At 36.9% G+C, this 11,938-nt stretch overlaps 1 pseudogene across 3 annotated transcripts; it reads right to left on the minus strand.

Annotated features, from left to right (window-relative positions):
- Positions 1 to 6,606: 6,606 nt before the first annotated feature.
- LOC143546477 (F-box/kelch-repeat protein At1g26930 pseudogene) lies at positions 6,607 to 9,932 on the minus strand (annotated as a pseudogene). Of its 3 annotated transcripts, XR_013137595.1 has the most exons (5): positions 9,601 to 9,932; positions 9,427 to 9,506; positions 9,269 to 9,333; positions 6,925 to 9,023; positions 6,607 to 6,893 (listed from the first exon to the last, which is right to left on the minus strand). The product of XR_013137595.1 is annotated as an F-box/kelch-repeat protein At1g26930 pseudogene, transcript variant X2 (transcript). The 3 variants fall into 3 exon arrangements; XR_013137594.1 differs by having other exon boundaries at positions 6,607 to 9,023; XR_013137596.1 differs by lacking the exon at positions 9,269 to 9,333 and having other exon boundaries at positions 6,607 to 9,023.
- Positions 9,933 to 11,938: the final 2,006 nt, after the last annotated feature.

Genomic DNA, 11,938 nt, shown 5'->3' on the forward strand with positions numbered 1-11,938 from the left:
CGTGTTGCTGTGTCTGTCTCTGTTTTATCCAGTTTTTCGTTTTAGTCATTGCCATGGCAGAAGACGGAAAGGTTTCGATACAGAAGTTTGACGGACAGAAGTTCGGTTGGTGGAAGATGCAGATTGAGGCACTACTTTGTCAGAAAGACTTGGATGTAGTGTTCGAGGATGAAAAACCAGAAAAGTTGTCAGAAGCAGATTGGAAGAAGTTAGACAAGAAAGTTAGGACTTGTATTACATTGTCGTTGTCGGAAGATGTGGCGTTTAACGTCATGAAAGAAACCACAGCCCGTGGTATGATGGACGCACTATCCAACATGTATGAGAAGCCTTCGGCAGCGAATAAGGTCTATCTTATCAGAGAGCTAGTGACAACTCGAATGAAAGAGGGTGGGTCAGTTACAACTCATATCAATAATCTTAATTCGATCTTGTCCCGCTTAGTGTCAGTTGACATTAAGTTTGATGATGAAGTTCAAGGCCTCTTGTTATTATCCTCTTTGCCCGACAGTTGGTCGCAAACAGTGACTGCAGTTTGTAGTTCGTCTACAAATATTACTTTCGATGGGATTCGAGATCTGATTCTGGGAGAAGATTCAAGACGCAGAAGTTCAGGTGAATCATCAGGCAATATGCTAGTCACAGAAGGTAGAGGTAGGGGAAAACAGCGAGGCAGTGGGAGCAGGAAGAGGAGTCAGTCTAAGACTCGTAAGGATATTGAATGATGGGGTTGTAAAGAGAAAGGACACTTCAGGAATCAGTGTCCGAATGGTAAGAAAAAGGTGAACGTTACAGAAGACGACACAGATGACGGAGTCAGTAGTGATGAGGCTTTGGTTTGTAGTGTTGAGAGTAGCGTTGATGCTTGGGTGATGGATTCTGGTGCATCGTTTCATGCCACTCACTGTAGTGAAACGATGAAGAATCTTAAATTTGGGGATTTTGGAAAGGTTCGACTAGCGAATGATGATATTTTAGAGGTTACGGGTATGGGAGACGTTGATTTGATAACTTCAGCCGGTACTTCTTGGACTTTGAAAGACGTGAGGGTTATTCCAAGTTTGAAGAAACGTTTGATATCAGTTGGGCAGTTGGATGACCAAGGGCACGATGCTAAGTTCGGGAATGGGCAGTGGAAAGTAGTCAAAGGGAATCTCGTGGTTGCTCGTGGCAAGAAAATGGGTTCGTTGTATATGGTCGATATGTCACCGAAAGGAGTGGATCCAGTTTTGGTGAAAGACAAAGTCCGGTTCACAGAATCTCGTGGGCAGAAGAAGGTTCGTTTTGCAAGTAACAAACCCAGAGCCAAAGTGAAGATTCAGGATGAACGAGCTAGGAAGGTTAAATCAGTTGGGGGACATCGTGACAGTGGGAGCACAGGTCGTGTTTTAGTTACAGTTCCAGGTCGACAGTGGATTAAGAAAACCAGTATTCCAGCTGTAAAAGTCTCTCCAATGAATTACTTGCTGAATATGGAGAGTGTTTGTTCTCAGGTTATCTCAGGATCCGGTAGTTCGTTACAGTGGGAGCCGGTAGGGACAGAGAACGGGTCAGGGGCAGTTTCAGCCATGACTGACGTGTTGGAGCTCCGGGGAGCTTCAACGGGCCTTCAGGTTAATTGATGAGAAGGAGGTGGCAACTAGAAGAAGTTTAATGTTCAGATTACAGAAGTACAATCAGGAGTGCAGACGAGAGTACTCAAGGCCTCCGAGTGGGAGATTGTTGGGTTCGTAGGCCTTGTTGGCCCGGTTTATTATATGAAGTCAAAAGAGGAGACGGGTGTGGGCGGTCGGGCCCGGCCCGGTTTAGATTTCTTGCATAATAATTTACTAACCCTAGTTCAGTCTCTATATAAACAACATTATGTACTTGTAATATGAGGTCACTCAATAAAGATATACCTAGTTGTCACCCGTGGACGTAGGTCAGTTTAGACCGAACCACGTTAAATCCTCGTGTTCGTTTACTGCTTTCGTGTGTGTGTTCAGTTTCGTGTGTGCGTTTAATCCTAACACGCTCGACCACTAACAATTCATACTCATACACATTAGTTATTGATGAGATTTTAATGGACCATGTAACACTTTAATTTTAAGTAATTAGAAGCAACTTATAATTACATGAGACATTTATACCTTTTGATACCAATGTGGTGTGATACGGTAAGTTTCTCTTAAGTAGTGAGGTCTTTCAGTCTCATTCGACTCTATAAACGCTTTTAAGTAACTAAAATGAACTTAAAATAACATGAGACATTTACATTATCATGCTTTAATACCAAGTTGTAGTGGTAACAAATATGGTAAGTTTGTTTTAAAATGGTGAGCTTTCAAGTCTCGTTATAAGTAAAATAGTGTACAATTATGTTAGTGGTGTGTGAGATTGCGTTTAAATAAATAAAAAATGGAAACTTAAATTTGAAGTCCAACTAGTGAAAACATATGGTTTTCAACTAAAGGTAAAGCTTTAAAAGTCATATAACAAGGTGTTTCAACTAAAAAGTAAAGCTTCAATAATCAAGACCAAATACTTGAGGCACACTAAAGTTAATCCTTTTGACAACAAAGATACCCTTAAGTTAACTATTAATCCTATTATTGCAAGTCTACACCTGGATGCCATAGTTAAGGTCAAAATATGATTTCTAGATGCAAAATTAGTTACACTAAAAGTTTATTTGTCTTCATGCTCCTATTAAAAATAGTTATTTGCTATCTCTATAACTCTTGAACAGTTGAACCTCTAGATGAAGTTTCAAACGGAAGATCATGTTAACTTTAGTCAACACTTGAATTTTTAAGAATATGTTGAAATATGCCATAATTAGCCTCACAACTTATTAATTTAATTTCTTTTACACTAAACTTGGGTTTAATTTAGTAACGTCTTAACTCCAAAGTTGTCATTTTTTGACTTATTTGCTCACTTTAACCAACCGGTATGGATCAATGGGGATCCCCACCGGTCCAATATGTCAGCCCCCTAATTCAAACAAGGCTAGTGCCCCCCCCCTCCTCCTCCTCATTTCAATAGTGAAATGAGCCCATTGAGGGGGGGGGGGGTCACTTAGATCAGTAGCCAATCAGTTTTATTTTTTCTTTTTCAATTTTTGTATTATATTAAATTGTGAAATGATGGAGAATGAGGAGAATGACTCATGCCGGGAGGGGGGGGTGGTCAAAGGTGAAGTTGAATAATGAAGGAAAAGCTTACGTGAAGCAGACGTGACGAATGAAAGGGTATGGCTCAAATGAGCCACATCCCTTAGCCTTATTGCTATTAAGTTTCACAAATATTCCAACATTAAAACGAGGAGATTCCTTTATCATAATATTACACAACACATACAACAAGAAGAGTTGCACTTATTAAAAAGCCTACATTTTTACACCCAATGTGCTCACAAAACCTATGTCAAATCATGGAGGCTGCTTAACAAGCTAGTCAAGTAGTCATGAGTCATGACCCCGACCTTGCAAAAGATTCTTAACTTGATCTTGATGTGGGAGGAATATTACACAATGACAAATCATATCAAATATATGTATTTCAAATTCACCGTATCAAACTGACAAACTTAGCAATTGCGATCAAAATTTACAACTTTAAAATAGTCGCAAAAAAATTAGCGACTGCAAAGACCGTTTAAACAGCCGCAAAAACAGTTTTACCCGTGATGGTTGTTGCTTCCATGAGGAAAATTGATTCCCACATCCCCCATTCTTTTGTGCTCCAAAAATTAGATTACATTTCCTTTGCTTTGTTTATATATCTTGTTGGATTTAGTTTTTTTTTTAACATGAAATTACTTTCTAATTCTTGTGGTATGTGGGACTTGAACCTAAGATCTCCACCTTCCAAACTGAGGTGTTTACATTATATATATTTTTATTATTCAAAAAATGATACTAATGATATTCTGAGTTCATTTTAACTATATATATGATATGAAGTTAAATTATATTTAAAGAAAAGTTATGTTTGACTGGTTTTACCTTTTCATATTATTAAAACATAAACCCCAATGGGTTGTTTGAAAGTTTGTATGTTTGTAAGTTGTAACAAGTGTGGCCCAACATGTTTGAAAGCCCAGCTAAGACCAAGAGTATAGCTTTGGGCCATGTGGAAGTATTTAAAATAATTAAATATTTTGCTAGCGAAATTATTTTTTGTATCCTCTTCTAGGGATCTTCATATACTATAAATGATTTAAAACTTTATAGTTTCAATAATTGTCTCAAATCAAAAACAGGACATCAGGTTCTGTCATCATTTTTCAAAATTTACATCAACTTAACTTTAATCAGTGTAATAAAAGCAAATATAAAGATAACAGACGAACACATTTTAATACTTTTTCACAATTTACATCAATATTGCATTATAGACCGGCACATTTAACACGAACACAGTTTGCCAGACTTAAAGAGGACACCGTACATTCGTACAATACTTGTTGTATAGAATGATGTTGTCAACAATATTTATCTTGAAAACTGAAAAAAAAACATATCATAATGATTGTTGTTTTATCAAAAGAAAACTTGTCGTTTTTGAGGTTTAAAAGTGTTGTAGTATGTTTATTGTTGCGGTCGTAACTTTTGCATGTTGGGTAACAAGTCAAAACATGTCCAGGTTGACACGGAACATTGTAGAATATGAAGCTAAACTATCCAGATTGGTTATTCGAATTGTGATATTTCAAATAAAAATATATAAATAAATAATAATGAAACATGAAACAACTGTTAATTATATTTTTAACATCGTCGCTAAATTATTAAGATAAAAGCGTACCGATTAATCAGACAAGGTGAAAGAGGCAAGAACGTGTGAACGTTAACATGTACAACATAATGTCGAAAAGTTACAAATCGTTGGAACTATATATCGGCTAGATTGGAGTGTTGTTGTCATGTTGATAAAAGTACCATGAGTCCCTACCATATATGCTCAATGTGTAGTGTGTATGTTGTTGTCAAGGCTTTTATAAGGACATGACAAACACAATCTTTACAAATGTTTGATAGAGTTATTTGTCTATATCAGGCACAATTTGGAGTTGAACTTATCGAAAGGGTAATGACACTTGATTCTCTTAATATAAGCACGTAATTGAGTGTAAACACTATTTCAGTCAGGTGTCATAAACAGTGTTGCAAAAATCCCGACTAGGCATAAGGCATCGATTAATCCTTAATAAATTGCTAATCCCCACTTCACTGATTATTTTGGGCTAGTCGGACAATAAATCGGTCAATGGTCAAATCCGGCCAAAATCGACGGTTTCCGGCGAAATTCCGACCAAAATCAACGGTTTCCGACGAGATTCCGACCAACATCAACGGTTTCCGACGAGATTCCAGCAGAAAACAGCAGTTTCCAACGAGATTCCGAACAAAATATGTTTGTGTATGTATAAAACTAAAAATTACATACAAAAATGTGTGTGTGTGTGTGTAAAACTGAAAATTATACATTAAAGTTCGATCCGATTAATCCCAAATAATCGCTTGTCACCACCCCCACCGCCCAACTAGCGACTAGCGATTTTTACAATATTGATCATAAATATTTGCATCTAAGACACGACACAAACGTGTTATATCTATCACATTCTAATAAGTTAGAAATGATGCACAACATCATTCACATGGTTTGATCATACGACCCAACCATAAATAACGATTGATCTTGTGATTCTATACACCTTTAACGTCTTTGTATCACTGTCGTCAATAAAAATCCAGTCAATATGTAATTGTCTAAACTTCATGTTTAAGATCGAAAACTTAAGTATTGTGTTGTCACTTGCGTTAAGAAAAGAAAATTTGCACAAGCCCATTTTCTTACATGTATTAATTTTGTTAAGATTAGTACGGTTGCTTGTAGTGGTGCAAAAACCGGTTATTTTTAGGAACAGGTTCCGGGTATGACCAACAAAATTCAAAACCGGGTTGGGTAGAAACCGGTTCTGGCGGGTTCGGGTCCGATTCCGGGTACAGATCTAGCGAGAAACCCAATACTAGGACGTACCCGCAGGTCGGGTACGGGTAGGAACCATTTCCAGGTCGGGTCCGGAAACATGTATTTTGTGCACCTCTAGTTCCTGGTAATACACAAGTGAAATATAAGCCTGATGCAATTGTGACATAACTAAAAAGGTATAACACATTAACACAGGTTAACCAGTTTTCGGTCGAGAGTGTTACACCATGCTAACCTCCGGTTAATCGCTAGGTTAACCGGTTTTCGACCACGGCCCAATGTCCAAAACCATAACCATTATTACAACCCACAACACCAACAATATAAAGATAAGTTCAGACATACTATAAAGCTTATAAGTTTGTGACTGATATTCAAATTTGAGATTCAAAGGTCACTGGACTATAGCATTAGGTGGAAAAAAAAAACGAACTCGGAACTGAACCTAAAAAAAACCCAGAACCGGTTTTTTTCATATCCAGGTTTTTACTACCCGAACCCGTACCCATAACCAAACCCAATATGTACCCGGAAAATACTCGAAAACCAGACCAGTTCCATACCCGGAGCCAGGTTTTTCCAATACCTAAAACTGGGTTTTTCAAATACCCGAAAAAAACCTGAAAAAGACCCTAAAAAGTGCAGGCCTTTAAAAAACCCAATCAATACTTGAAAAATACTCGGAAAATCCCGAAAATAAGGATTTTTCAATACCTGTAAATAGGGCATTCAAATACCTGCTTTAGAATACCCGGTTCTATACCCGACCCGAACCCGGTGCATAAGGTATGGTTTCTAAAAACAATGCCCGGACCCGACCCTGGTATGGCCAATACCCGGTCGGTCATTCCCGAACCCAGAACCGGGTATTAGAAAAACCCGATTTGTGCAACTCTAACGCTAACCTGGTTCGGCCTGTTCGGCTCATGGGTTAACCTGGTTCGGCCTGTTCATGTTCAGACTCACGGCTATTTCTAAACATAACCCATAAGACGAAATGCCAATATAACTAAACCGAACAGAACCAGAAACATACACAAAACGCGTAGTGCACATTATCAACAAAAACACACACAACACACAAAAACAATAAATACAAGAACAGGATTCACATGTTTTGTGTTACCATGAAGCTTATTATGTCAAGAAATCAAATGTGAAATATATGTATCAAACAGTTTAGATCATTTGTAATGAATATCATCTACCTACAAAAGATAATAAGTTATTGAATAATGACAACTTAAAAAGAAATATACTCAAGATTATCTTTCAAGAAACCTTTTAATCTTTAAGTAAAAATCTGTTTTTTTCTTCTTTCTTCCTGAACAATAAAAAAAAAAAAATGTTTTTAAAATAGTTTTTGAGTTACCAATGATCAAGAATCCACATAAAAAAAACACCATCTTCAGCATCCCATGACAGCACAATTGTATACAAAATTACTCGACTGTTTCCGCCCGAGCATGGTCCATCGCGGCGGCCCGTCTCTCGGTGCCCACGAATTCACTTCTATAAACCCGGCCCCACTAGTTCTCGGTCCGCCAATAACAATAACCCGATCACCACACCCCCTAAACGCAATCCCCCAACCGTTCATCGAATCCGCCCGTTCGGGCAATCTCCCAACCGTTTCCCATACTTTCCGTCCTTTATCATATTTCCTAACTTCCATATCCGCACAGTCAGCCGCATATAACTCGTTATCTACAACCGCCACTAACGGTGGTGCCTCAGTGGGGGCCGCTGATGCGGCATTAGCAGCACCACCGGCCCTCACCGGTGACATATTCGGGATTTCCGTCCATACCCGAGTATCCAAATCGTACTCTTCACCGCACGTTAACGGTTTCATATCCGTACCACCGATCCCACCAATGACATAAAACTTACTATCCATAAACACACCAGAACACATCTTCCTCGGTTTACGCATATTTGGAAGCGTTTCCCACGCACCCGTCTCGCTATTATAAAGCTCGGCCGAGCTCACAATCTTTCCATTCTGGTCGGACCCGCCTGCCACAATCGCAATCTCGCCGAGACTTGCGGACCCGAATAAGCATCGGGGCTCGTTCATTAACTGCCCGAACGACCATGAGTTAGTTAACAAACTGTACTTATATATTACATGTTCAAGAACTTCTTTTCCTAACACGAGTAACTCGGTCCCTACGGCTAACGATTCTTTATCGGAAAACTGGAAACAAGTGTTTGACGACATTGTTGGAAGATTCATCCAACGTCGTTTGTTCGGATCAAATGCTTCCCATTGGACCAAATGGCAAGAGAAATAAACCCAATGCTCGATAATACCGTTCTTTCGTCTTAACCTATAGAGATCACCGCTACTAATTAAGTTATGAAATGTTCGGTTGAGTGACGCTAACGCCCCGTAATCGAATCTTGAGCATTTTAGTAGACAACTTATCGAGTTGTCCCGACCGATGGCGGGGATCAACAAGCTCGAATCCGAGTCATTACCATCACCCGCGTTACCTTGATTATTACTATCGGATTGATCGTCGTCGGAAATCAACGAACTTGAACCCGAGTCATCACCGTCACCGTCACCCGTGTTGCCTTGATCATTCCCGTCATCATCATTGGATTGATCAACGGGGGAGGTAGAATCCGAGTCATCGTCATCACCCGTGTTATTATTATTATTATTATTATTATTATCATCGGATTGATCGTTCGGGGCTAAAGAAAGATCGAGAGACCGAATTCCAAGGTCAAGATTACCACACCCCTCGGAATGTTTACGGGTTTTCGTCGGGTGAACGATATCTTCTTCATCTTCGATCTCCAACCGTCTTTTTTCGATCTTTTCGATCCGGCAATTACTCATAAAGACCCAAGTGGTATCCCGTTTGCCTCGGAAGTTTCTCGAAACCAAAAAAGACCTCTCTTCCAACATTCCTTCTCGAATCAAACCCGAAAAGATCAAATCTTTATAAACAAACAAGCAAACCCTAATCAAGAAATCTAGAAATCTTCACTTTTGATCACCAAGCAAGAAACTTTATCAACTGTAATCCCAAACATGAATTCAAATATTCAATTCTTGTTAAAGTCCCATATCAAATAACCATTCTTTTTAAAGAAACTAATGAGTCGGAGAGTCCTAATAGATTTCAAGATCTAATAAATTCTATTAGCTAAACTAAGTAACAAACACTGTCAAGTAATCAAATTTATGCTAATCCATTAATGGCAACAACAACATAAATACATATATCAGATCTAAATGAACAAAAAGATAATCAAAACTTACCAAGAAAGTATAAATCTTGAAGCTTGCATCCAAATTTTCCTCCAAAAATTATAAATCTTGATTCTCTGTTAATGCATCAATCAATACATGTATTTGTGAGCTTGCTTTAACAGAATCTTGAAATTAAAAAATAAAATAAAAATTTAATCAAAACTTACCAAGAAAGTATAAATCTTGAATCTTGCATCCAATTTCACCCCCAAATCACCAAAAAGTATAAATCTTGAATCTTGATTCTCTGTTAATTCATCAATCAATACAAAATCTTGAAATAAATAAATAAAAACTTGCTTTCTAAAACAAAAAAAATAATAATAATAATCAAAACTTACCAAAAAAGTATAAATCTTGAATCTTGCATCCAATTTGTCTTTCCTCAAAAAATTATAAATCTTGAATCTTGAATTTGTGTTAATTCATCAATTCATCAATCAATAACATAATAACATGTATTTGTGAGCTTAGCTATCTTTCTTTGACAAAATCTTGAAATAAAAAACCTTGCTTTTTCAATATAATAATAATACTTTCTCTCTCTAGAAATAAGCAAAGCAAAAGGCTTTTTAGGGTTAAATCTTTGACGGGTAAGAGAAATTAATGGAAAATAACTAGTGGGTTATTGTTTTTATTGCTTCATTTGTAATAAAAATCCAAACTTTATTATTATTATATATAGAGTTAATGTCCATTTTCGTCCTTGTAGTTTGCTGCTTTCACCACTTCAGTTTAAAGTTTGAAATTTTGTCAATTTAGTCCTTATAGTTTTAAACATTAGCCAATTGTGTCCTCTCGTCTAACGGCATCCAACTATGCGGTTAGTTTAAGGGATATTTTTGTCTTTCTCGTGTTTATTTTTAGTTAATGGTCAGTTTCATCCTTATGGTTTGATACTTTTGCTAGTTCAGTCCAAAGTTTGAAATTTTTTCAATTTTATGTTTAATTAATTATAGTTTTTTTTTGTCTCTAGCCCTTAAGAGAATAATCCAAGCCCAAAACCATCAAGTATCGACCAAAACAGGTTTACGTTTACTTTGTCGATAACAATAATCATACCCCCTCGTATTTAGTTTCAAGACATTTTCTAAACTCTCCCCATGGTGGAATTCATTGGTAAAGTGGTCAAGGTATTTCCCTAAAACCGTACTATACCGATAAAACTAAAGTAGTTTATTTGGTTAATGCATAATAGTTACGGTTTAGAGATTAACATATCGTAGCAACATCTTGGTCGAAATCAACATCAGGAGGTTGAATATCCCGCATTTCCATGTTAGCTCAAGAAATCGATGCACTAGATCGCATGTGTGTTCTTCAAATCGTACTGTTGTTCTTGAATTCTTCCTATCGACTACAATTCTAGGGTTGAATTCGACAAATTCAAGAACAATACCACGATTTAAAGAACACACATGCGATTTAGTGCATCGATTTCTTGAGCAAACATGGAAATGTGGGATATTCGACCTCCTGATGTTGATTTCGACCCAAATGTTTACTACGATATGTTAATCTCTAAACCCTAACTATTATGCATTAATCAAATAAACGATTTTAGTTTTTTCGGTATAGTTCGGTTTTATGAAATTACCTTGACCACTTTACCAATGAATTCCATCATGGACTGAAGTAGCAAAAAAAAAAATAAATAAATAAATAAAATAAAATAAAAACTGATTAAATTAAACATAAAATTGACAAATTTCAAACTTTGGACTGAAGTAGCAAAAGTATCAAACCACAGGGACGAAACTGACCATTAACTAAAAATAAACAGAAGAAAGACAAAAATACCCCTAAAACTAACGGCATAGTTGGACGCCGTTAGACAGGGGGACGTAATTGGCTAATGTTTAAAACTATAAGGACTAAATTGACAAAATTTCAAACTTTGGACTGAAGTGGCGAAAGTAGCAAACCACAGGGACAAAAATGGCTATTAACTCTTATATATATATTAAAAACTAAAAACTGTCAGTCTCACTAAAACTAGTATTCATCATCGTGCCATTGATTAATAGCCAGCCACCTATTACTTTGTCCTGAATATCAAACTTCCATTGTAGACCACACAAGTGTTTTCTCACTTCCCAACCAACAACTATTATTTGCTTCACCATCTCTAACTAAAAAACCAGCATACGCCTCCTCATTTGCCGTCTGCTTTTAATGGTGACAGTCAACTACAAATTTAGATGTTGATTCTCTTAATGGCGTCGACTCTGTCTTCCGTTGATTTAGTTTTTTTCTCGACCTCGACATTTCTGTTTAAACGTAGTTTCTGTTCCAGGTTCGAAAGCCGCAATGGTTGCTGTAATATTGTGCTGATGCTTTTGTTAGATTGTAGGACTTTTTGGCTCTACTTTGTGTAATCCATTTATAAGTGAATCTGCAAAAAAACATTTAATTATAACTACAAGATTTAATTCAATTAATGGCTGCATATTGCATTTAGTAATTATTGTATTTTATTGCTTTCAGGTTTTTCATTAGTATATCAAATTAGCATTTTTATTATTTAGGCTTTTATGAGCATCAAACCACAATCTACTATGTTTCTTATTTCATTAGCTTCCGAGTTTCTTTTAAATTCTTACACCTTTTTGTACTTTATAAAGCACCTTAGTAAATAGAGTAAAACAGTAGTTGTAGGGAAAGGATTTGTGTTCATTT

The sequence above is a fragment of the Bidens hawaiensis genome, unplaced genomic scaffold, assembly GCF_021521415.1.
Source record: "Bidens hawaiensis isolate Kalapana, Puna unplaced genomic scaffold, B.hawaiensis_p1.1 tig00014352_1, whole genome shotgun sequence".
NCBI classification, from domain to species: Eukaryota; Viridiplantae; Streptophyta; class Magnoliopsida; order Asterales; family Asteraceae; genus Bidens; species Bidens hawaiensis.